This window comes from Chlorocebus sabaeus, chromosome 11 (genome assembly GCF_047675955.1).
Source record: "Chlorocebus sabaeus isolate Y175 chromosome 11, mChlSab1.0.hap1, whole genome shotgun sequence".
In the NCBI taxonomy this organism is placed as follows: Eukaryota; Metazoa; Chordata; class Mammalia; order Primates; family Cercopithecidae; genus Chlorocebus; species Chlorocebus sabaeus.
This window is the reverse complement of record NC_132914.1, coordinates 6,425,766-6,452,781: the sequence shown is the minus strand read 5'-3', so window position 1 is coordinate 6,452,781 and position 27,016 is coordinate 6,425,766. Positions and strand designations below refer to the sequence as shown.

The window sequence follows — 27,016 nt, the reverse complement described above, 5'->3', positions numbered from 1 at the left end:
TGTAGAGATGGGGTCTCAGTATGTTGCTCAGGCTTGTCTTGAACTCCTGGGCTCAATCTTCCCACCTTGGCCTCCCAAAGTGCTGGGATTATAAGTGTGAGCCCCTGCACTTGGCCCCAAGCTTGTTTCTTAAAAAAAAAATCCTATATTTAATGATTCCAGAGTGAAATCTACAAAATAAAGTATTAATGCATTTATTAAAATATTAGCTTCTATCTTGGTATCTCTTCTACCTTAGTTCCTCCATCTCCTTCAATTTAGTTTATGGTTTATTATTTTATTATCTGTTTTATGAAATGTAAGATATCTGTATCTTTTCTTTGTGACAGAGTCTTGCTCTGTTGCCCAGGCTGGAGTGCAGTGGCGCGACCTCGGCTCACTGCAAGCTCCACCTCCCGAGTTGACGCCATTCTTCTGCCTCAGCCTCCCGAGTAGCTGGGGCTATAGGCGCCCGCCACCACGCCTGGCTAATTTTTTGTATTTTTAATAGAGATAGGGTTTCACCGTGTTAGCCAGGATGGTCTCGATCTCCTGACCTCGTGATCTGCCCGCCTCAGCCTCCCAAAGTGCTGGGATTACAGGCATGAGCCACCGCGCCTGGCCAGTATCTATATTTTTTTTACCCCTCTTTTCGTGGATAAGTGGAAACAACTGGCACACATTTTTCTCCATCTCGCTCTCTTCACCTAGGAATGAAGACAGCCCTCATTTCTCTATTTCTTTATTTAGTTGCATGGTATTCTACTGCTTAGTTGATTTAACAGTTGCTTACCAATGGATATTTGGGTTATTTCCTGTCTTTTGCTATTACAAACCTGTGCCTATGTTTTTCTGTTTTTTAATACACAGTATCTGTGGGATAAATGCCCAGATAAATTCTGGATCAATGGTTAAATGCATATATAATTTTGCTACACATTGCCAAATTCCTTTAATGGTTATACCATTTTGTATTTCCTCCAGCAACATATGAAAGGGCTAATCTCCCTGTAGCCAAAAGAGTATATTGTCAAACTTTTGGATTTTTGACAATCTAAAAGTTATCTTAGTGTACTTTTTTTTTTTTTTTTGAGATAGAGTCTCGCATCTCGCACTGTCACCCAGGCAGGAGTGCAGTGACAGGATCTCGGCTCACTGCACCCTCTACCTCCCAGGTTCATGCCATTCTCCTGCCTCAGCCTCCTGAGTAGCTGAGATTACAGGCGCCTGCCACCATGTCTGGCTGATTTTTTTTTGTAGTTTTAGTAGAAACGGGGTTTCACCATGTTGGTCAGGATGGTCTCGAGTTCCTGACCTCGTGATCCGCCTGCCTTGGCCTCCCAAGGTCTGGGATTACAGGTGTGAACCACTGTGCCTGGCCATCTTAGTGTAATTTCAATTTTTCGTTTCTTCTATTATGAGCAAGATTGAACATTTTTTTCATAAAATTGAGAGCAATTGTTCATTTTGCTAGCCCATTTTTTTCTATAGGGTTATTGGTTATTTTCTTTTCTTTTTCTTTTGAGACAGAGTCTCACTCTGTCACCCAGGCTGGAGTGCAGTGGTGCAATCTCAGCTCACTGCAACCTCAGCCTCCCGGGTTCAAGCGATTCTCCTGCTTCAGCCTCCTGAGTAGCTGGGATTACAGGTGCACACCACCACGCTGGCTAATTTTTGTATTTTTAGTAGGGACAGTGTTTCACCATGTTGGTCAGGCTCGTCTCAAACTCCTGACCTCAAGTGATCTGCCTGCCTCGACCTTCCAAAGTGCTGGTATTACAGGAGTGAGCCACTGTGCTTGGCCTCTTTATTTTTAAAAGTCCTTTAATATTTGTGACAATGACCCATTCTCTATGAAATTGGTTGCAATTGTTTTCTCCATTATTTTCTTTTTCTACTTTGTGTATGGTATCTTTCCCTATATTACATATATATATGTAATTAAATTTATTTACGTTTTCTCACGGTGAAATTTACCTATCCTTTCTTTTTGTTGTTGGTTTTTAAACCTTGAACAACATGGATTGAATACCCATCCTTTCTTCTAATACTTTTATCATTTCATTTTTTTATATTTAGATTAATGATCCATTTGGATCATTATTGGTATATGATGTGAGGAACGGATCAAATTTTACATTTTTTCTGTATGGCTATCCAGGCATCTGGCTCTTGTAGTTGCCTTCTGAGGTTGTGGTGTATATACTAATAGGGTTAAATGATCCAATGAGAGTGGGTTCAAGGAATCACAGACAAAGCCATTGAATCCACATAAGGCAGATTACAGTGTTTAATTCATTTTTACATATTTTATTACCTTTTCTTGCAGGTAGCCTACTTAGTTTTTATTCATTTTGCTGGTAAATTGATTGGTAAATGAAAACAGATTTATTAACCAACTACTATGCACTGTTGCAGTGGATGGCTACATGTGTGCATAGTTGGGCCATTTAGCATCTGTTCACCCTCTGTGTAAAAGAGTACCCAAATTTCCCTTAATAACATATCTGGTCCCACCCTCCACCTTTGTGGTTTGGGGGGATTGATATAGCTCTGTGAGTTGGCCTCAATAGGCCAAAGCCATATTCTGCCTTCAGGATAACAGTGAGGGGGCCGGGCGCGGTGGCTCACGCCTGTAATCCCAGCACTTTGGGAGGCCGAGGCGGGAGGATCACAAGGTCAGGAGATCGAGACCATGGTGAAACCCCGTCTCTACTAAAAAATAGAAAAAAAAATTAGCCGGGCACAGTGGCGGGCACCTGTAGTCCCAGCTACTCGGGAGGCTGAGGCAGGAGAATGGCGTGAACCCGGGAGGCGGAGCTTGCAGTGAGCCGAGATTGCGCCACTGCACTCCAGCCTGGGCGACAGAGCGAGACTCCGTCTCAAAAAAAAAAAAATAAAAAAATAAAAAAAAAACAGTGAGGGGTTCCTGGAGGGGCTTGGACTTCTACTGGAACCCAGAAGACTAGAGCTGAGCCTTCTGAGAGGGAGTCAGGGCTCTTCCCCATGGACTTGAACCCGGAAGCATTGAAACCGGAACCACTATCTCCATTCTGTCATCACCTGTGGGCTGAGAAGATACCAGCTCCAGGAGACCATGAAAGCTGAATGGAGAACGGGAGAGAAATCAGATCTTTGTCGTGTATGAACCCCAGACAGGATGTGCAGATGGTGGTCCTGCCCGATGCTGGGCTTCTCAACTAAAAACCTAATATTTGGTTTCTATTTTTTTGTACTTGCAGCTGAGAGGGCCCTAAATGAAACAGTAGTCATCATTAGGTTTTCCTGATGTCCTAGTGTTTTAGGGATGATGCCTCAGGTAGAAAGCATAGTGGGATGCCAGCAGAATATCATTTCTCCCACGTAGGCTAGCTCCTTCCATGGGGGTCCTCATGTTGAAACAGCATCAATAACACTGCCCATCATTTTGAAGAAAAAGTGAAAGAAGGTGTATTACTCTGTTCTCACTGCTATAAAGACACACCTGAGACTGGGTAATTTATGAAGAAAACGGGTTTAAATGAGTCACAGCTCTGCATGGTTGGGGAGACCCTCAGGAAACTTACAACCACGGTGGAAGGTGAAGGGAAAGCAAGCACCTTCTTCACAAGGAGGCAGGAAAGAGAGTGCAAGGGGGGAATTGCAAAACACTTTAAACCATCAGATCTTGTGAGAACTCCTTCACTGTCACAAGAACAACACGTAGGAAACCACCACCGTAATCCAATCACCTCCCACCAGGTCCCTCCCTCAGCACGTGGGGATTACAATTCAAGATGAGATTTGAATGGAGCCACAGAGCCAAACCGTATCAGAAGTAAAGGTGAACTGTAAAGAGGTCTTCAAATTTTAGTGACTGGCATTATATGATAGGCTCCTTCAAGGCAGGGACGGTGGGCTTTTGTGTGTGTGTACCCCGGAGGTGGCTAAAGTGTCTCACACAAAGTAGGTGCAGTGCTTCAGTTTGAATCAAATTGAATGCTTCTCATGCTTATTCTTTCCATAGATAGCTAAGGAAAACAGAGTCACAGAGAGACGAGAGATCAAGCCACTGGCCAGGAGCACTCTCAGGGATTCTGTCTCCTGCCTCAGGCTGAGTCCCACAGTCAAACTCTGTCCCTCTGTGAGGCTGAAAGACATTGGAGGAAGAGGCTCCTCCGAGGGCCAGCTTTGTCACTCACCTGCTGGGTGACTTTGAGCAAATCCCTTCCTCCCTCTGGGCCTCAGGCGTCAGTTCCTTGTCATTCACACAGGGTTAATCCTCACCTTATAAGTACCGGTGGGTTCTATATACAGTCATTTGAAGAGCACAAAATGCCTTGCAAGTGTGTTTGCTGCATCACACGAGTAGAGGCCAAGCTGCAGGCTGCCTTGCAGGCCTGCTTAGAAACTCCTCTGGGTAACCAGGGGCGGAGTTTCAGGGCATACCAAGTACCTGCATCCACATGATTCACTTTGATTTTCCCAGGCCGTGAGATACTTCAGACAGACACAATTTCTCCCGGCGACAGGGGAGGAAGCCAAGGCCTTGAGGTGAGTGACTTGCTTAAGGCCATCCAGCTAATTAGAGATGGAGGCAGAACTCACACCCATGTTTTATGACTTCCAGTTCAGGCCCATCACAGACCTCCATCCACCTGCAGGAAAGCAGGCGGCCCTCAGGGACTTGCTCATGGAGAATGCTCCATACATGCGGAGGGGATGGGCTCCGAGGAAGCCAGATTGTCCCAGGGCAGCGCTGGCCTGGCCACTCTGGATGGCCGTGCTGTGGCCCAGCTGGTGGGGGCACTGGAGGCCCATGTTACCCTGCACTCTGTTTGTGGGGCGGTGTGTCCAGCATTCCTGGCGAAGGTCGCGATGTCTCAGCAGGGTTGGGTGAGCAGCTCTCTGGGGCGGCGAGAGGAGGCAGACAGGCACGCCGTCTGTTTTGCTGGGCCGTGAGTGGCTCTTCCGGGCATTGTGCTCACCAGTGTGCCCCGGTCATGAACACAGAGACCAGGATGTCTTCGTAGCAATCACAGCAACACCCTGTACTTCCTCAGCATTCCAAGGAGGCCCCAGGCATGGCACTTACAGGAGGTCTCCCAGACGCTGCCTTCCTCCTCCTCCTCCTCCTCCTCAACTCCATCGTCCCCAGGAGGAGGCGGCCGTCTTCATGGTGTGATGTGTGGGACCCGGAGGGCGTCCGGCCAACAGAGCTCTCCCAGTCCTCCTTCCACAGGTTCTTATCTCTGGGACACGTGTTCTTAACTCCTATTTTCTGATTTGGACACTGTACTAGGAGCTTTAATTACGTTCTTGATAGTTCTGTGACATAAATGCTATTATTATCACCCCCCTCCACATTAATATAAAGGAGACAGAAGCTTAGAGGGGTCTATATCAGCAGTAAGTGGCAGAGCCAGGACTCAAACCTCATGGGCCAGAGGCTGGCGTCTGTGCTCTTCACTGCGCCGCTGTGCTGCCCTCTTATGTAAACCTGGTGCGTTGTGCTTTGGAGGCGGGTAGGGATGGAACACAGCCATTCATTCAAGAGTCTTTTCTAAAATAATAACTTTCTTATTTCATAACAATTTTAGATTTATAGAATTATAGTGCAGAGAATTCCTGTATACTCCGTGCCCAGTGTTCCCTATTATTATTAATTTTTAAAAAATGTTTTCCTTTTTTTTTTTTTTGAGATGGAGTCTCACTCTGTCACCCAGGCTGGAGTGCAATGGCTCGATCTCCGCTCACTGCAACCTCCGCCTCTTGGGTTCAAGCGATTCTCTCGCCTCAACCTCCCGAGTAGCTGGGATTATAGGCACCTGCCATCATGCCCAGCTAATTTTCGTATTTTTAGTAGAGATGGGATTTCACCATGTTGGCCCAGGCTGGTCTTGAACTCCTGACTTCAGGTAATCGGCCTCCAAAAGTGCTGGGATTACAGGCATGAGCCACTGCGCCCAGCTCTGTTTTTCTATTTCTTTTTAATCTCTTCTCACCATTCCTAATGTCTCCTGTTATTAACATCTTACATCAGTGTGGTACATATGTCACTGTTCATGAACTATTATTAACTAAAGTGCACACTTCATTTATTCAGCTTTTTAAAAATTATTATTACCTATTGTCACATTCTGTCCCAGGACCCCATCAGGATCCTCTATTACATTTAGCCATCATGTCTCCATAGGTTCCTCTTGGCTGTGACAGTTTCACAGACTTCCCTTGTTTTTGGTGATCTGGACTATTTTGAGGGGTGCTGGTCAGGATTTTGCAGAATGTCCTTTGATTGGGATGTGTCTCATGTTTTCCTCTTGAGTAGATTGGGGTTATGGGTTTTGGGGAGGGAGACCACAGAGGTAAGTGCCATTCTCATCACATGATATCAAGGGCACTATCAACGTGACTTATGACTGTTGGTGTTCACCTTGGTCACCCGTTTCTTTAGTGTAAAGTTACTCTTTTCTTTGCTCCCTTTCCATGATGTTCTCAATCATTTTTTGAACACCAAAAGAAGAAACTGGTGGCTGGGCACAGTGGCTCACGCCTGCAATTCCAGCACTTTGGGAGGCCGCGGTGGGCAGATCACCTGAGATCAGGCATTCGAGACCAGCCTGGCCAACATGGTGAAACCCCATCTCTACTAAAAATACAAAAATTAGCTGGGCATGGTGGTGCATGCCTGAAATCCCAGCTACTCAGGAGGTTGAGGAGGCAGAATCACTTGAATCCGGGGGGCGAAGGTTGCAGTGAGCCGAGATTGCACCACTGCATTCCAGCCTGGGCGACAGTGAGACTCCATCTCAAAAAGAAAAAAAAAGAGGAAACTGGCAACTCACCTAAGAGGGAGGAAGAGGGGAGAAAGGACAGGGCAGAGTGCTAACAAATGTCCTGGAACAGAAAAAAGAAATTGTACCTTAGTAGGAGGAGAAGCTGGTGGCCTTTGAAGTGCCCATGTGAGAAAAGAGCCAGTTCCAGGATTTTGGTGAGAGCAGCCAGCTCAGTGTGGCTCAGCAGAGAGGGGACAGCCATCTAGGAATCCCTGCGGAGCACCGCAGAGAAAATGAGACCTGGGTCTCATTTTAAGGGACTTCATCTCCCTGAAAAGCAACGCTGCATCAGACACAGAGACGCCCCGACAGAACGGAAAACGATATGCACTGTTCAACATGAAACTCCCATCCATCTCACGGCTGCATGACTTTGCCTAAGAGTTCAGGATAAAGTAATGTTTGCGATACATCCTGAAACGATTTTTGTGGGTTAGCATCATTAGATTGCATTATGCTTTGGGGTTAAAAGGGTTAACTTTGCCATGTAGCTATTTCAAATAGACCACAGCTCTTTTTTTTTTTTTTTTTTTTTTGATGCTCACCACTATACTAACGAGGATCAAATAGACCACAAGTTCTGCAAACCTGTTTAGATGTTTCTTCATTTCATAAAGTATAGGTACCAAGAATCACAGTACCTCCTCCTCTCCCCCTAGACTTTCTCTTGTTATTCTGGGATTGAAGGGGCCTCATGTCCCCTCGAGGGATCCTACTCCTATCAAGCGGGCTGGCAAGGGGGAGACTGGAGGCCTGAGAAGCTGCAACACAGCTAAACTGAACTCCCCAGCTAAGCCATGTGCTTGCCTCTGTCCGTCTGCTCCAGAGTGTGAGCCAAACATCTGAGACTGTGAGAATTCGGAGAGCTGACCCCAGACGTTGGTTCCAATGTTGGGAGAAACCTGGGAAAATCAAGGGATGCTTTGGTCCTGTTACTGTGCCTGAAACGCAATTAGAGGTGAATATCTGTGAATATTTCGGGGTTTAGAATGTACCTGTTTAAATGAAATGCCCCTGGGATATGAAATAACTTTAGCTGTTGGCATCTAAGACAACAGAGGCAGCTGGATGCGGTGACTCACGCCTGTAATCCCAGCACTTTGGGAGGCCGAGGCGGGTGGATCACCTGAGATGAAGAGTTTGAGACCAGCCTGACCAACATGGTGAAACCCCATCTCTACTAAATACAAAAAATTAGCCGGGCCTAGTGGCGCATGCCTGTAATTCCAGCTACTTGGGAGGCTGAGGCAGGACCATTGCTTGAACCCGGGAGGCGGAGGTTGCAGTGAGCCAAGATTGCACCATTGCACTACAGCCTGGGCAACAAGAGTAAAACTCCATCCCCCTCTGCGCCCCCCCAAAAAAAGACAACAGAGGCGTTCGATCAATTGGCTGGTGTGAGCAAAGTCCCGTGAGAATGGGACCCACGACAGAAGTCTAGGGAAGTGTGTGTGTGGGTGAGGTAGACACAGATAGGGGCTATGGACGGAAGGGCTCCAGGACCTGCTTGCCGGCTGTCATGAGTCTTTGGACTATTTATAGCTGGTGACCTCAGATGAGTCACCCCCATGATTCAGTTTCCCCATTTCTCTGAGATATGGAGACAGCAGTCGGTCAGGAAGGGACCCTTTCCCTCCTCTCCGCCTCTCCACCGCCACCACTGCCGCCACCAGCCCCCACGCTCTGCCCACACAGTAGCCCAGGATGCCCAGAGCTAAAGGCTTGACATAGACGACACCTAATGTAATCTCACAGCCTGGGACACAGCTGTTGTTTTTGTCTCCACTTTGCAGAAGGGAAAAGTGAGCCTTACAGAGGTTAAATAACGTGCCTGATGTCATACGTGGGGGATGGGTGGATGTGGGCCAGTGTTCTGGGTGGATGGGTGGATGTTGGCCAGGGCTTCCACTGCTAAATCCATCTGGGTCAGGGGCTGGCACCATTTTCTGCAACAGGTTAATATTTTAGGCTTTGTGGGGCATATGATCTCTCCTCCTCTCACCCCAGACTTTCTCTTGTTATCCAACACTTTAAAAATGTAAAACCCATTCTTAGCTAGTGAGCTGTACATAGGAGACTGCTGGCTGGATTTGGCCTGAAGGCCAGAGTTTAGTCACCCCTGATAACAGGAAAGCGAAAAAATGCAAATTGCTGTGGGCTGGCATGTCTCCCCAGATTTCAGAGGCCCTCTAAAACTCACGCAAAGAATCTTGGGCCCTGGATGGTGGCAGGGCTACCTGTGCGGCCCAGGTGGATGTTAGTTTTACTGAGGACCTACTGGGGTGTGGGCACCATGGTGTCTCTCCCATGGCCACTGTTCCTACGGGCAATTACTGCCCCTCACACTTGTCCCTCTGTGTCCTGCCCTCTGTGGGAGCTCACTGGGGGCCCAGCTTCTCCACCCTGTCACCATCCTGGCCTCGCTTTCCTTTCTCCTGGGACTTCAGTTCTTGGTCAAGTCAGGCAGGTCAAGCCCAGCTGTGGCCCCTGGCTGCAGAGGAAGCTGAGAGGACCTGCTATCAGCTCCTTTTGGGCAGGCGGCCTCAGTGGCCAGCATGGGGTGGGAGATGCTGAGGCAGAAATGGAGGAGAAGAGGTGGGAGCTGTGCAGCCGGAGGGAGGAGTTCCGTGGCCTGGGCAGGAAGCTGGGACACCTCTTTGTTTCTAAGCCTCCCCAGAGTTAAGGAGGTTTGGGAAAGGGGTAAACACAGGGATTCTGCTTGTGTGTGGGGCCTGCCTGTGCGTGTGTGTCACGTACAACCCATGCGTGTGTTCCTGTGGAGAGGGAGCATGGAAGGCACAGGGGCCCGGGTTCTAGGCAATGCACAAAATAGTTAAACCAGGTCTGAAACTGGGATCAAGTCCCAACACCACCACTGACCGACCATGGGAACCAGGTCCAGGTCTTTAACCTCTCCGACACTCACTTTCCTCATCTGTAGAATGGAAATAGCAGTATCTCAGCAGATTGTTGTAAAGCTTACAAAGTAACACTATGTATCAAATGCAGGGCAGGCACTGTTCTAGGGGCTTTCTATATTCAGTTGATTCTCATCACTCATACATTCTGTACTTAAAAATTTGTCTACTCGGGCTGGGCGCAGTGTCTCACGCCTGTAATCCCAGAACTTTGGGAGGCCGAGGCAGGTGGATCATGAGATCAGGAGATCGAGACCATCCTGGCTAACATGGTGAAACCCCGTCTCTACTAAAAATACAAAAAAATTAGCCTGGTGTGGTGGCAGGCGCCTGTAGTCCCAGCTACCCGGGAGGCTGAGGCAGGAGAATGGCGTGAACCCAGGAGGTGGAGCTTGCAGTGAGCCAAGATCGCACCACTGCACTGCAGCCTGGGCAACTGAGCAAGACTCCATCTCAAAAAAAAAAAAATAAAATAAAATAATAAAAATTTATCTACTCCATACAATTTACTTGTATTGCCAAAAATCAATACTCACTGTGCTTGCATGGCCATCCGTGAACACAGAGCAGAGAACAATTTGAGTGGCAGGATGTGCACATTCCCAGCAGAGGATGAATAAGGTGACAGTCTGCCTTCTTGTGTCAGCTCATATGGCAAGCAAGTGTCCTTTTCAAGGTCTACGTGGTACCATGTGTTTTGCATTTTTCTGCTGCACATTGGTGATTTCACTGTTTAAAATGGTCCCAGCATCGTGCTGAAGTGCTGTCCAGAGTTCCTAAGTGACAGAAAGCTGTGATGTGCCATATGGAGAAAATACATCTGGGAGTTAAGCTTTGTGCAGGCATGAGCTGTAGTGCTGCTGGCCATGAGTTCAATGTGAATTATTCAGCAATATATATTAAATAAGGTGTTGTTAAACAGAAACACACAGAAGAAAAAGTTATGCATTGATTCGTTGATGAAAATGTGACCACAGGCTCACAGGAACCTCACCTTGTATCTCTCCTAGGAGCATTGGTTTGGCATTCACTAATTCAGTGTTTGCAGTGACTGCATAAGACATAGCCACTATGAATAATGAGAATTGACTGTATTGGCCAGGTGCAGTAACTCACACCTGTAATCCCAGCACTTTGGGAGGCTAAGGTAAGCAGATCACCTGAGGTCAGGAGTTTTGAGACCAGCCTGGCCAACACAGTGAAACCCTGTCTCCACTAAAAATACAAAAAATTGGCTGGGTGTGGTGGTGGGCGCCTATAATCCCAGCTACTTGGGAGGTCACAATGAGCTGAGATCACACCACTGCCCTCCAGCCTGGGCAACAAGAGCAAAACTCCGTCTCCCCCCGAAAAAAAAAAAAGAAAAGAAAAAAAAATGTACTGTATTAACTTATCTTTTGAAAATTTTATTGATTGATTGATTTTTATTTTTTAGTGTTTTGAGACAGAGTCTCACTCTGTCGCTAGGCTGCAGTGCAATGGTGTGATCTGGACCTGCAACCTCTGCCTCCTGGGTTCAAGCGATTCTCCTGCCTCAGCCTCCCAAGTAGCTGGGACTACAGGCGCCTGCCACCATGCCTGGTTCATTTTTTTGTATTTTTAGTAGAGACGGGGTTTCAGCATGTTGACCAGGAGGGTCTTGAACTCCAGACCTTAGCCTCCCAAAGTGCTGGGATTACAGGCGTGAGCCACCACACCTGGCCAATTTATTTATTTATTTATTTTGAGACAGAGTCTCACTATGTCGCCCAGGCTCGAGTGTAGTGGCATGATCTCGGCTCTCTGCAACCTCCACCTCTTGGGTTTAAGCGATTCTCCTGCCTCAGCCTCCAGAGTAGCTGGGACTACAGGAGCATACCACTATGCCTGGCTAATTTTTTGTATTTCAGTAGAGACAGGGTTTCACTGTGTTAGCCAGGATGGTCTTGATCTCCTGACCTCGTGATCCGCCTGCCTCAGCCTCCCAAAGAAAATTTTATTTTATTTTTAATTATTTATTTATTTTGGGTGTAAACAGGGTCTTGATATGTTGCCAGACTGATCTCGAACTGGGCTCAAGCGATCCTCCCATCTCGGCCTACCAAAGTGCTGGGATTACAGGCATGAGCCACCATACCCAGCCGTATTAACTATTCACCACAACCACCATACTGGGTGGGTGTTCTGCTGTTACTATTGTCTAGATTTTACTGAGGCACCGAGGCACAGAGAAGCTGCCTAATTTGTCTGAGGCCATATGGATGGCAGAGCTGGCATCCATGCCAGGCCATAGGGCCTCCAGGGTCCCCTAGCTACTCCTGAATTAGATAGGGCAACATGCAGAAAGCCTCAGGGCAGCCCCTCTGTGTCATGCTCATTCATCAAGGCTCTGCCACTCGGGGGCCCCATGGCCGTGGGATTAGACAGTTTCTGAAGTCCCTTCCACTTGGATATTCTAAGGCCCTGCAATTTCTGCCCACACTCCCAAGCTGCTCTGCACGTAGGAGTGGGCTGTGTCTGCAGGCCCGCAGCGGGGAGCTGCAGCTACAGGCCTGGACATTGGGATGGATGAGCTGTGAGTATGGCAGGGAGGCTGTTGGGGTGGATGATGCCGAGGGCTCAAGAGGACCTTGGATGTCACCTCTCTTGGTTGTGCTGGCGTGCTTCGAGCTGGGGGTAGCTGGAAGGGGAAGGATGGCTTCTTCTTTTTTGTACATGTGGAACTGAAGCTCAGAGAGGTTTCTCAACACAGCAGGACACTATGGGACCGACCAGGAACAGATTCACCAGGGATGATATTAAAAATATTAAACAGGGGCCGGGCGCGGTGGCTCAAGCCTATAATCCCAGCACTGTGGGAGGCCGAGACGGGCGGATCACGAGGTCAGGAGATCGAGACCATCCTGGCTAACACGGTGAAACCCCGTCTCTACTAAAAATACAAAAAAAAACTAGCCGGGCGAGGTGGCGGGCGCCTGTAGTCCCAGCTACTCCGGAGGCTGAGGCAGGAGAATGGCGTGAACCCGGGAGGCGGAGCTTGCAGTGAGCTGAGATCTGGCCACTGCACTCCAGCCTGGGCGACAGAGCGAGACTCCGTCTCAAAAAAAAAAAAAAAAATATTAAACAGGCTGGGCATGGTGGCTCACACCTGTAATCCCAGCACTTTGGGAGGCTGAGGCAGGAGGATCACAAGGTCAGGAGATCAAGACCATCCTGGCTAACATAGTGAAACCCTGTCTCTACTAAAAATACAAAAAATTAGCCAGGCATGGTGGTGGGTGCCTGTAGTCCCAGCTACTCAGGAGGCTGAGGCAGGAGAATGGTGTGAACCCGGGAAGCAGAGCTTGCAGTGAGCTGAGATCGTGCCACTGCACTCCAGCCTGGGCGACAGAGTGAGACTCCATCTCAAACAAATAAACAAACAAAAAATTAAACAGTGGTGTGGCACAGGCACAAGCTGATCACCACAGATGCAGTTTTGGACATGGAGGCTGTCTGCACACGGGGGATGTTGGCTGTGTCAGGCCTGGTCCCAAGCCTCGTCCTGGCTGCTCTGCCCTGTCCCTTTTCCTCCATACCACACTGATTTGCAGGGCTGGAGCAGATTTTTCTGTGTCTATGAGAGTGAGGGGATTGTGCTCTAGCACGCCACACCCATCTTTAGCTGCTCTTTGCCGAAAGCTTCTGGTGGCGGTGGTATAAGTGGTAGGGGTCCACTCACCCTCACATCACAATAACCCCATTCTCCCTGCTAGTGAGGGTTGAGAGCAAATATTCTGGAGTGATGGTCTGAGTTCAAATCCCAGCATTCATCAGCCTGTGGCCCTGTGCTAATCGTCTCACCCCGCTAAACCCTGCTTTTCTGATGGGTAAAATTGGATTAAACTACCTACCTCAGGGAATACTGTGAAGACCAGGTACAATTATGTGGGTGACCAAGTTTTATATGCTGAAAAAGTCTGTGTGTGAAATGAAGGAGATTAACCCATTTATGCCAGAGGTTGCAATTTTTTTGAATTGCAGACATGAAAAATCAGACCTTGGTGATAACCTTGAGCAGTGGGATATAAATAACTCCCACATGCTTAGCGTTCCAATAATGGAACACTAGGCATAAAATTAAGCTGGGCTGTGTCCTGAGAGGCTCACACAGGGAGTAGGAACCTAACACTAAGGGCAGATGGAACTGCGTTGGGCATCCCCGTGCCAGAGCAGCTAGTGATCTCCCTGATTCTCCTTTTTTTTTTTCCCAGACAAGTTCTCACTCTGTCATTCAGGCTGGATGAAATGGGGAGGGGCAAGGCGGGAACATCAGCTAGGGCCCTGGGGGCCAGCAGTGGTGTGATCTCGGCTCACTGCAGCCTCGACCTTCGAGGCTCCAAGTGATCCTCTCACCTCAGCCTCTCTAGTAGCTGGGAATATGGGCACATGCTACTACACCCAGCTATTTCCTTTTTTGTTTTTTGTAGTGACAGGGTTTTACTATGTTGCCCAGGCTGGTTTTGAGATCCTGGGCTCCAGTGATCCTCTCACCTTAGCTTCCCAAAGTGCTGGGATTACAGGTGTGAGCCACCATGCCTGGCCCCAAATTTGCCTTTTCTTCTACCGTAGTCATTGATTTAGTCGAAGACATGACTCCCCAGAATAAAATCTCTATTTCCCAGGCTGCTTTACACCCAGGGTGGCCACAGGGACAAGTTCTGGCCAATAGGATGTGAGCAGAAGGGGTGGGGACAACTTCTGGGTATGTCCTTAAAGAGCAGGGGCCTTCCTCCTCCATTCCCCCGACCGCAGCTCTGTCCCTGCACCTTCCTGCCCCACCTTCCTCCTTCTGGCCATCCAGAGGGCAGATGTGGTGATGGGCTGTCTGAGCCATGAGATGCGGCCAGCCTCCCAGGGTGGAATGGAACAGCTGGGGCTGGCTCTCTGCCTTGTGGAGCTGCTGAGCAGCCCTGGACTACTTACTTCAGAGAATTCCATGAGGGAGAAATGCGTCCTAGCTCATGTCCTCTTGGGTGTTTGGGGACTGCTGCAGCAGTCAAGTTTATAGCCTGACCATGTGATAGTGAACCCCACTGTGACCTATGCTACTTCTCAACCAGCGAGTTACTAATGTGCTGCTTTTGTTCAAGGATGGGAGTTGAAGCTGGGAAGTGTGGAGGGGAGGTGGGTGCAAGAATACCCCTGAGAAGGGCCAGGAAGGCATCACCCGTCGGATTAGTCCCACAAACTTTGTGGGGGAGGCAGGACTTTAGGAATGTTCACGGTGTAGATATTCCTTCTCCCGCTACCGGTTCCCCCGCGTATCTTTTTTGTCCTTGCTCCCCTCCTCTCTCCCTGATCATCGTCCCGGCTCAGCACACGCTCCACATCCTTGAGAATATGGTGAGGAAGAACAAGACCCATTTTTGCCTTGCAGGCCGGTTACAATACAGACTCAGGCCTCTCAGATCCCAAACCTGGGGCCATCCTACACCCCTCTCTCTCTCCCACCCCAGGAAGACTTCGTCAGCACATCCTGCCAGAGCTATTTCAAAATATGACCGGATCACCCCTTTCCACACCTCGTCTCCTGCTCTAAGCCCCCATCATCTCCTGCCTGAACTTTTCTTTAGCCCCCTAATGACTCTCCATGCTTCCACCCTCATCCCCACTCCGCCAATGCAGTCTGTTCTCAACAGAGCACCCAGAACGATTTCCTTAAAACGTAAATCAGACCGTGTCACTTTTCTGCACGACTTTCCAGCACGACTCTCAGAAGACACTCCAAATTCCTTTCATGGCCCCCACGACCCTAGCTGATGCTTCCACCTTGCTCCTCCCCATTTCATTTGGGCGTGCCTAGAGCACAGCAGGCATGCTCCTGCCTCAGGGCACTGGCGTGCAGCCCTCTTTGCCTAGACTCTCCATGGCTTGTCCGTCATATCAGGTCTCTTCTCAAGTGGCACCTGTTGCAGAGGCTCTCCGGGGCTACTCTGCATAAATACCACCCACTCTTGTCACTTGCTGTCCCCCTTACATTACTTTATTCTCTTCCTAGCCCTTATCACCATCTGATTTATATTTGCTTTCTTGTTTTTTGGCTTTCTCCCTCTACTGAGTGTAAGCTCTTTGTGTGTCTCATCTGGCAATCTGTACCTTCATTTTGGACAGCAATGCCGGCAAGCATGCAGCCGGGGCTCAGTAGATGCTTGCAGGATGCTGAGTGGCGTGTGCTGGATGTGCTGTTGTGCAGAGCCCAGAAGCCGAGATGCCCCTGCCTGGTGTTCAGAGGAGGGATGGCTGGACCTGATACTCTGAGGGTGACCGGGTGGGAGTCCTCGGCCTCGGTCTGCTCAGATGGCCACCGGGCCAGTCAGGCCGTTGCTCTGACCTCAGTTCTGGAGAATTCGGATTGGTGGCAAGGGAACGGGCAGGAGCTGAGGAATGGATGGTTGCATTAATCATGGAACTTTGCCCAGAGGGGTCAGAGGAGTAAGGCAGGGGTTAGAGAGCATGAGACAGGAGATTCTGGTGGCAGGGGAGGGGCTGGGGGTGAGGAAAGGGATGGGGGTGTGGGTTCTGGCTCAGCCTTTTCCAGACTTTGTGGCTACTGCTGCAGTCCCAGAGTCTACTGGGGCCCCGCTGTCTGCTTCCTGGCCTGGCTGTTTATTTGGCCAGTAGTTTGGGCAGCCGTGGGCTTCTCTTGCTGACCTCCAGAGGAGGAGTTAAGTACCTACTGGCTCTCAGGTGCAGGAACTAAAAGCGTACAGGAAATGTTGAGGTGCCAGTCAGCAAGAGTGCCAGTCCTCGGCTTCCCCTGCCAGGGGCCCCTAGGAACAGATACCCACCCCCACTCTTTCTCATCTCCAGCTCCTGTGGGAGTGAAGTGGGCTTCCTGTGCTTTCCAGCGGAAACTTTACTTGGTTCTCTTCACAGCCAGCGTTCATTCATTCTCTTCGTTGGCAAATACTTGTTAAGTACTCCATGCCACCAACGAGCTAGGGATACGGACAACCTTGGTGTAGAAAAATTCACCTTTAATGTTCGTAGCCTCCCAGGTCTGCACTCATTCCTCCTCTCACTCAGAGAACCTTTCCCCACATCGGGGAGAGGCTGGTTAATGGATACAAAGTGACAGCTAGATAAGCTGATAAGCTGAGCGGGATAAGCTTTAGCTTCCTGTGCCGCTGTAGGTGAAAGTAGTTAACACTAATTTCAAGTATATTTTCAAAAAGCGGCAAGATAGGATTTTAAGTGTTCCCAGCACAAAGGAGTGATGGGTGTTCAAGATGTTAGATATGCTCATTACCCTGATTTGATCATTATACATCATATGCATGTATCAAAATATCACTTTGAAACCTGTCAAAATGAACAATTATTGTCAACAAAAAATAAAAGGGAAAAAACACCAAATATCTTTCCCCACAGCAATTTTGTGTCCCAGGCTGGTGCTGCGTGCCTGGGAGCAGTGATGTGCTGATAAATGTTTCACAAGTGGCTCTTTGGAAGAAAAGTCATGATCTGCAGTGTTTGCCAGTTTCCATGGTGTAACTACTCACAGAATGTCAGATTTCATGCTACCCACGTGATGTTACTCAACGGAAAACTGGGAAGACTTCACAGTAACACTGCATTGTGTGTCATTTCCACCACACCCATACAGACATCAGTATGTATAACCTCAAGGGTATAGATACTAGTAAAATGTAAAATAGGAAGTATGAGTTTTGAGTCATTAGCTCTGTCTTAAATGTAACTTATTTTATTATGATTATATATACTTTAGTATGTAATAATGAATGCATTTAACAACAGACCCACAAAATTCCTGAAAATGTAAAAATTAGCTCTGCAAACCGGGATGAGATGGCTCTAGCACGTCACTGCCTGTGAGCTTGCTGGAAATGCAGATTCTTAGGCCCCACCAGCTCTACTGAATCAGAATCTGAATTTTAACATTTGTTAACAATACCCTCAGGTCATCCATATACATTATACATTTAAAAAGCATGCCCTGGGGAAATAACTGTTTATTATTTCATTGATATCTTTTTTTTTTTTTTGAGAAGAAGTCTTGCTCTGTCGCCCAGGCTGGAGTGCCGTGGCAGGATCTCAGCTCACTGCAAGCTCCGCCTCCCGGGTTTACGTCATTCTCCTGCCTCAGCCTCACGAGTAGCTGGGACTACAGGCTAGTTTTTTGTATTTTTTAGTAGAGACAGGGTTTCACTGTGTTAGCCAGGATGGTCTCGGTCTCCTGACCTCATGATCCGCCCGTCTTGGCTTCCCAAAGTGCTGGGATTACAGGCTTGAGCCACTGCGCCCGGCCTGATATCTATTTTAGAACTTTTCCGCAACATAGATGTGTGTATTTTAACAAATTTTGTTTTTAACAAAAATAAGGTCACGCTGTAAATGTTTTGCAAGGTTTTGTTTGGTTTTTAACTTAGTAACATGTCTGATATCCTTCCATGTCAGTCTACAGAGATCTCATTATTTTTAATGTCTCTGTAGTATTTTAGGACATGAGTAAATCATGATTAAAAAAAAAACATCTCTTGCTGGGCGCAGTGGCTCATGCTTTTAATCCAGCATTTTGGGAGGTTAAGGTGGGCAGATCACTGGAGGCAAGGAGTTCTAGACCAGCCTGCGTGACATATCAAAATCCCATCTCTACAAAAAGTGCCAAAAAATAGCTGAGTGTGGTGGCTCGTACCTGTAGTTTCAGCTGCTTGGGAGGCACAGGTGGGAGGATCGCTTGAGTCTGAGGAGGTCTAGTCTGCTGTGAGCCGTGATACTGCCACTGTACTCCAGCCTGGGTGACAAAGTGAGACCCTGTCCCCTCTACCCTCAAAAAACCCCTCTCTGAGTGAACACATATTGTTTTCCCCTTTTGCTTCAAGAAACTTTATACTTAAAAAGAAAGTTTCCTTAACTTTCTTTCGATTTCCTTAACAAAATATACCTAAAAAAACCTCTGAAAGCTAATTTATACCAATGGGTTAGTGGCTGGCAATAATAGTTTTACAGAGTTTTCCTTCTTCCCCAGATTTAAACAGTTTATATTTTATCAATATTTATTGAGATATTTTATGTATTATGTTCTGAATAAGCTGCTAGGGAATATAAAGAAGTTAGACAGGCTGGGCATTGTGGCTCACGCTTGTAATCCCAGCACTTTGGGAAGCTGAGGCAAGTGGATCACCTGAGGTCAGGAGTTCAAGACCAGCCTGGCCAACATGGCAAAACCCCAGTCTCTACTAAAAATACAAAAAATTGGCCAGGTGTGGTGGTGGGCACCTGTAATCCCAGCTACTCGGGATGCTGAGGCAGGAGGATCGCTTGAACCTGGGAGGCAGAGGTTGCAGTGAGCAGAGATTGAGCCACTGCACTCCAGCTGGGTGACAAGAGCGAAACTCCATCTTGGAAAAAAAAAAAAGTTAGACGTGGGCCTGACTTTCACATGCTGACAGCCCTCCAAAGGGAATGAAATAATCATAAAATGAGGCAGGACATATAGATACAGAACTGTTACCAGCAGCTTTAGTGCCATGAGAACATCATAGAAGGGAGGGGAGAAAAACCTTAACTAAGATACTGGGTGCTACCTGTGACATTAGATACATTGATGGATAAGTGGGGAGGTGTCTGTCCTGTCCTCAAACTGCAACAGGCAGCCTTAGGCTAAGGGCTGGTGGAGGTAGGATAGAATAAAAAGAAAGCCCCAAGGGCCAGGCAATATTTCTACAGGGTGAAGCGGGTACCCTTTTCTTCACAACCAGCGTAAAGGGAGAAGTTTTCCCCCACCCTTTTTCTTTTTTTTTTTTTTTTTGAGATGGAGTCTCACTCTGTCGCCAGGCTGGAGTACAGTGGCGCAATCTAGGTTCACTGCAACCTACACCTCCCGGGTTCAAGCGATTCTCCTACCTCAGCCTCCTGAGTAGCTGGGATTACAGGCGCGCGCCCACCACGCCCAGCTAATTTTTGTATTTTTAGGAGAGGTGGGGTTTCACCAGGTTAGCCAGGATGGTCTCGATCTCCTGACCTCATGATCCACCCGCCTCAGCCTCCCAAAGTGTTGGAATTCCAGGCGTGAGCCACCGCACCCGGCCCCCACCCTTTTTTCCTCCAGTCCTAACCTCTGGTTCCTTTATCTCCAGGAACCCTGATCCCCAAAGATGATAGCAGCTCTGCTTGGTTCCTGTCTGAGCCTGGGTCTGGATCTGGGAGGTGCTGGCGGGTCCCTGTGCTTCCGCTATGGTGGAAATCTGATTGTCATCAGCATTGGGCCGCATGCCAGAGGCTGCGGCAGTTCTGCGCCTGGCCTGGCCGGCCTCGGGGCTACCCGCCACCCCTCACGTCTTCCCTTCTGGCTCCTTGCACGTCGCTAGTCAGTCCGCGAACCCTGACTCTCCAGCAGTGAGCTGGGTAGACCTGGGCAAGCCTCTGCCCTTCTCTACTTCCCAGGGTACAGAGTGAGATTCCACCTGTGGCTTGATTCTCCTTCACATCTTGCCCACCCAGGCTTCTGGCCGAACCTAGCAGCTTAAGTCAAATTCAGCTGGAAGTTGGCTGCTGAAGGAGCTGTCTTTCACCCTCCATAACTGAGGGCTTACTGTTCTTAACTGTTGCCAAGTGGGGGCTGTTTTCTTTGAGGGAGTTTTTTTCTTCTTTAACAATTTTATATATAAAATAACAAATGCAAACTATGTATTATGAGACATGCTGACAAAATGAACATCTGTGAACACACTATCCCATCTAAGAATTAGAACATTATTAACAGGGTTGTAGATGCCTATCTGTTCTTTCCTGTTCTGTATGCCTGTCTCCCCTGAAGAGATAGCTGTTATCCTGAGTTTTTGTGTTTGTTATTTCCTTGCTTTAAAAAAGTAGCTTCATCGGCTGGGCGTGATCCCAGCACTTTGGGAGGTCGAGGCAGGTGGATCGCCCGAGGTCAGGAGTTCGAGACCAACCTGACCAACATGGCGAAACCCCATCTCTACTAAAAATACAAAATTAGCTGGGTGTGGTGGCGCATGCCTGTAATCCCAGTTACTCAGGAGGCTGAGACGGGAGAATCGCCTGAACCCGGGAGGCGGAGGTTGCAGTGAGCCGAGATCACACCATTGTACTCTAGCCTGGGTGACAAGAGTGAAACTCTGTCTCAAAAAAAAAAAAAAAAAAAAGCGTCATCACATATGTTTATATCTACAAACTTGTTTACTTTTGCTTGTTTTTGAGCTTTGTAAAAATGGTGTCATATTGCATATAGTTTTTTTTTGGTTGTGATAAACGGTAATGCTGTGAGTATTCTTGCATAAATCTCTGTATGCAAGAGTTCCCATGCACCAGCGTTTCTTCTAGAGAAGTGCAGTCGATGAGTTCTAGGGCATGTAAATGCTCAAGTTCACAGATTGTTTTACCAATTTCCAATCCCACCAGCAGTATATGTAAGAGTTCCCCCACAATGCATAACTGATTTTTCCAGCATCGTTTATTGAACAGCCCAGCTTTTCCCAATTGATCTACAGTGTCACCTCTGTTATCTAAAAAATTTCTGTATATCTGTGGGTCTGCTTTTTGGCTTTTAACCTAATTCATTGATCAAGTTGTCTATACTTGCACTAATGTTCAGTCTAAAATGCTATGGATTTATAAGAAGTCCTGATGTAGTTAGGTAAGTCCTGCCATCTCATTGTTTGCCTTAAAGAGTAAATTGACTATTTCTGGCCCATTGCATTTTGGCCAGTTGCATATATTAGAATCAACTTGTTGTAATTTTGATTGGCATTGTATTGAGTCTATATCTCAATTTGGGCAGTACTGACGTTGTGATATTGAGTCTAAATTTCCGTGATATAACTCTCAAATTATTTAGGTTTTAATTAATGCCTTCTAATAAATCTATTTTTTCTTGTGTATCCTGAGCATTTTTTTTAGATCTGTTATTATGTAACTTACAGTTTTGAGATATGTTACATGAGTTGTTTTTACAATGTTTTACAATTATATTTCTGTTGTTGGCATATACAAATATAGTGGATTTTCAAATATTCATCTTATGTGATGTTGCCAAAATGTCTATTGATTTCCAATATTTTATGTGTAGATTCTTTTGGGACAACGATATTGTATGTCATTAATGAGAGTTGTTTAGTTCTGTCTGATCTTTTTTTTTGTTTTTTGTTTTTTTTTTTGATGGAGTCTCCCTCTGTCGCCTAGGCTGGAGTGCAGTGGCTCCATCTCAGCTCACTGCAAGCTCTGCCTCCTGGGTTCACAGCATTCTCCTGCCTCAGCCTCCCGAGTAGCTGGGACTACAGTCGCCTGCCACCACGCCTGGCTAATTTTTTTTGTATTTTTAGTAGAGACAGGGTTTCACCGTGTTATCCAGGATGGTCTTGATTTCCTGCCCTCATGATCCACGCACCTCGACCTCCCAAAGTGCTGGGATTACAGGCGTGAGCCACCGTGCCTGGCCCTAGTTCTGATCTTTATGATTTTCATTTATTTTTCTTCTCTTGTTTCATTGCCCAGAATGTCTAATGTAACTTGAATGGAAGTGGCAAGAGTCGGCATCTTTTTCTTGTTTTTTATTTTTAAGGGAACTGATCTTCTATTTCTTACATTTCCTTGTTAGAATGATGAGTCACACATGTTTTGTTACTTAGGTTAAATTATTATTTTTTTAATTCCTAGTTTACTGCGTTTTTATGATGAATAAGTAAATCTGGCAAATGCTTTTTCTGTAGCTATGGAGATGCCTATATTTTTACCTCTGAATTTGTGAATGTAGTATATGATAATGATACAATTTTAAATGTGAAAACCACCCTAAATTTCTGGAATAAATAAAACTTGCTCATAACACATTCTCTTTTTTAATAAAACGGTTGGATTCACTTGCTAGTATTTTGTTTAGGAGTTTTGCACCTATGTTCTTCAGTAAGTTTTGCCAGGGATTTTCTTTTTCTTATACTGCTCATGTCTGTTTTCGGAGTCAAAATTGTATTGGATACATCGTCTGAATTAGAGCTACTTTTCTTTGTGGCAGAGTCCATTGATGGTTTTCTAGTGGTTATTTGGCCTTCTAACTTTTAACAACAAAACCCCAATTTTTAGCTGGATACAAAACTGAAGATTATATTTCCCAGCCTCCCTCATAGGTAGATATGGCCGTGTGATTAAGTTTTGACCAGTATCCCTTCATCAGCACCATCATCAGTCAATTCTTTGTAGTTTTGAGTCCTGAGATTCATGATTCCAGCTTTGAGAAATAGGTCTTTGAGGACATTTGTTGCTAATAGTGATTAATTTCATTAAATCTAAAAACAGAGGCAGGGTGGGGTGACTCACGCCTGTAATCCCAGCACTTTGGAAGGCCGAGGAGGGCGGATCACGAGGTCGGGAGTTGGAGACCAGCCTGGCCAACATTGTGAAACCCCATTTTTATTAAAGAAAAAAGAAATTGACTGAACCTGGTGGCGGGTGCCTGTAATCCCAGCTACTCGGGAGGCTGAGGCAGGAGAATTGCTTGAACCCTGGGAGGTGAAAGTTGCAGTGAGCCGAGATTGCACCATTGCACTCCAGCCTGGGCCATGGTGCGAGACTCTGTCTCAAACAAACAAACAAACAAATAAACAAACAAAACTAAAAGCATGATCTAGTATCTAGATTTCTTGATTTTTTAATACATCAGGGTAAAATAGGAGAAATACCTTTATTGCTTCTTGACCTATATTTGAAGCTTCTGTAGATACCTTCACATGGTAGGAAGTCTAGCAGTTCTCAAGACCATACGCCAACCATTATGTGCATGAAAGAAGATCAACTGTGAAAGATTTTTGGCTTTTAAAAATGTATTTAGGCTGGGTGTGGTGGCTCATGCCTTTAATCCCAGGACTTTGGGAGGCTGAGACGGGTGGATCACGAGGTCAGGAGATTGAGACCATCCTGGATAATACGGTGAAACCCCGTCTCTACTAAAAAATACAAAATACAAAAAACTAGCTAGGCGAGGTGGTGGGCGCCTACTGTAGTCCCAGCTACTTGGGAGGCTGAGGCAGAAGACTGGCATAAACCTGGGAGGCGGAGCTTGCAATGAGCTGAGATCCGGCCACTGCACTCCAGCCTGGGCAACAGAGCAAGACTCTGTCTCAAAAAAAAAAAAAAAAAAAAAAAAAAAAAATGTATTTAAAGGCTTCTTCAATTATCAGAAAGCTTGCACCTATGTGTATGAACCAATATGACTTTCATATTAAACTGATAATATTCTGCATTTTATATGCATTATAGTGGAATAGACTGAATTTTACATTTTTCATGATGATTTCTTTGATCCATGAATTGGAAATGTATTTAAAAGTTTCTAGCCATATGGGAATAAAATGTAATTATATTTTGTTATTTGCTTCTAATTAAATGTATTATGCAGGGAAACACATTGATACTGATTCTTTGAAATCTGTTAAGAATTGCTTTGTGGGTTAGTACTTAGTCAGTTTTTTTCTTTTCTTTTTTTTTTTTTTAGATGGAGTCTCGCTCTGTCGCCTAGGCTGGAGTCCAGTGGTGCAATCTCCACTCACTGCAAACTCCACCTTCCGGGTTCACGTCATTCTCCTGCCTCAGCCTCCTGAGTAGCTGGGACTACAGGCTCCCGCCACCACGTCCGGCTAATTTTTTTTGTATTTTTAGTAGAGATGGGGTTTCACTGTGTTAGCCAGGATGGTCTCGATCTCCTGACCTCGTGATCTGCCCGCCTCAGCCTCCCAAAGTGCTGGGATTAAAGGCGGGAACCACCGTGCCCGGCCTGGTCATTTTTTATATATGTTCCAAATGTGTCATCCCTAATTGTTGGGTAGAGAATTCTATGTATGCCCAATAAATCAAGCTGATTAATTGTATTGTTCAAATTTTCTGTCTTTTATAGTTTTTTGTCTCTTCAATCTAACAATAATGGAGAGAGGTATGTTGACATCTTCTACCAGGATGGCAAATTTGTCAACTTCTCCCTGAGTTATTTTAATTTTTATAATTTATATATTTTAAACCTATTTTATTAATAAGCTTATTTTTTAGTTTTATAATCATCGTATCTTCTTTTTTTTTTTTTCTTTTACGCGGAGTCTGGCTCTGTCGCTCAGGCTGGAGTGCAGTGGTGCCATCTCGGCTCACTGCAAACTCTGCCTCCCGGGTTCATGCCATTCTCCTGCCTCAGCCTCCTGAGTAGCTGGGACTACAGGCACCCGCCACCACACCCGGCTAACTTTTGGTATTTTTAGTAGAGACGGGGTTTCACTGTGTTAGTCAGGATGATCTCGATCTCCTGACCTCGTGATCCACCTGCCTTGGCCTCCCAAAGTGCTGGGATTACAGGTGTGAGCCACTGCACCTGGCCCCATATCTTCTTATTTTATTAGGTTTATAATAATGTTAGTAGATTGTACTTTTTGTCATTATTTCATGTCATCCTTTAGCCATAATAATGCTTTATTTCCCCAAAGTCTATTTTGTCTCATATTAGTAACAACTACTCCAGCTTTGCTTCAAACACTTTCATGTCCTTATATTTTAGGTATGTCTTTTATAAACGTCGTGGAATTATGTAGTATCCATCTTTGAAGATAGCCCTCCAGTGAATCTTATTTCACCAGTCCCACCCTTTTGTAGTCTGACATTGAGTAGGGCTGACTTGTATAACCAATAGGATATTGTGGAAATAACAGACTCCTGAGGCCAGATCATAAAAAACCTTGTATCTTTCATTCATCTCTCTCTTGGACTCTTGTTCTGGCAGAATCTGGTCACCATGTCGTGGGGATATTCAAGCAGCCCCACGGAGAGGTCAGTGCAGCAGGGAACCGAGACCTCCCACCAGCTACAGCACCAACTGGGCAGCACTGTGCATGGGCCGTCTTGGAAGTGGATCTTCCAGCCCCAGTCGTGCTGGTGCCTTTGGCTGACTGGGCCTTAGCCAACCTCTGAGGGATCCTGAAGCAGAACCACTGAGGAAGCCTACCAAGTGCAGAGGAACGTTCTTCAGCTTCTACAAAGAATCCGGCCTCTCATTTTTCTTGAAACTCACAGCTATCTTGGTGTCTTATTTTTTTCCCCTCTTGATAGAGAAGTGCTACAAAGAAATGTTTCTGTACTTTAATAAAAAGACGAAGTAAGTAAAACGATAAATGACAGCTGGTTTGGACCTCATGTTGGAGATGTGATAGGGTGTAGAAGAGACTGGAAACTGGAGAGAACATGCCCATCCCAAGAGAGAAGACCCGCATTTCTAGCAACTTCCAGTCTTCCAAGTGAAGCTGGAAATCCGCATTTACAAACACAGATAAGAATTACACACACACACACACACACACACACACACACCCTGGCTACTTTGGGTAAAAGAATGCCAGAGAGGGTTAGTCACTTTCTCAAGATGGAGGGGGAAGTAGGTAGAGCCTCAGACCTCCAGGACTCTGCGACTTTTTTTTTCTTTTATCTTTCTTTCTTTCTTTTTTTTTTTGAGATGGAGTCTTGCTCTGTTGCCCAGGCTGGAGTGCAGTGGCGCAATCTCCACTCACTGCAACCTCCGCCTCCTGGGTTCAAGCAGTTCTTCTGCCTCAGCCTCCTGAGTAGCTGGGATTACAGGCACCAGCCACCACACCCAGCTAATTTTCGTATTTTTAGTAGAGATGAGGTTTCGCCACGTTGGCCGGGCTGGTCTCAGACTTCTGACCTCAGGTGATCTGCCTGCCTCGGCCTCCCAAAATGCTGAGATTACAGGCATGAGCCACTGCGCCCAGCCCAAGACTTCTGTCATTTCTGAGATTCTGCGATAAAATATATATGCTATTAGTTCAAATCAAGGGTGTGATTCTATCTCACTGTTTGCTTGCTACAGGGCAGTATCTTAAACATCTGTGGCTTTCTTTGAGCAAGAGGTTCCACCCGTGGTGGGTGACTTGAAGGTGGCAGCTTGCTCGAGGCCCACAGTGGAGGATGCATTACGTTTTCTGTGCAAATTATAGCAGGTATTTCAGTTTCACAGAGAGAAGCCAAAAACTTAGGACAACAGAAAAATTTGTCCTGTAGTATTTGAGGAAGATGAATAAGATAAGTATATTTTCCCTAAATCGACTCACCATATGTAGTATGAGAGAGTTCATTTTAAATAGTTAATGATATTTATGTTTCAGGAAGGCACAGAGATAAGGAGAAAGTTCTCATGGCTCGTGAATGTGTGAGTAAAAGCCTTCTGTGAGAGGATGTGGCCTGGTTCACAGAGACATTTCTGTGTCTCAAAGTAGAAGTCCGGAACTGCGGACTAATGAAATTAAAGTCAGGGAT

The 27,016-nt window shown here is 46.5% G+C and overlaps 1 long non-coding RNA gene across 4 annotated transcripts in view; it reads left to right on the top strand.

The window, feature by feature from the left end:
• LOC119620675 (uncharacterized) overlaps positions 1-25,911 on the top strand; it is a 29,658-nt gene extending 3,747 nt beyond the window's left edge. For 2 of the 4 annotated variants that reach the window (XR_012094433.1, XR_005237219.2), the window contains 3 exons: positions 4,448-4,512; positions 17,105-17,345; positions 25,470-25,911. This is a non-coding gene — a long non-coding RNA (uncharacterized lncRNA). Of the gene's footprint in view, positions 1-4,447; positions 4,513-17,104; positions 17,346-19,833; positions 22,559-24,203 lie in introns of those variants that run through there. The other 2 variants (XR_012094432.1, XR_005237220.2) reach the window with 2 other exon arrangements.
• Positions 25,912-27,016: the final 1,105 nt, after the last annotated feature.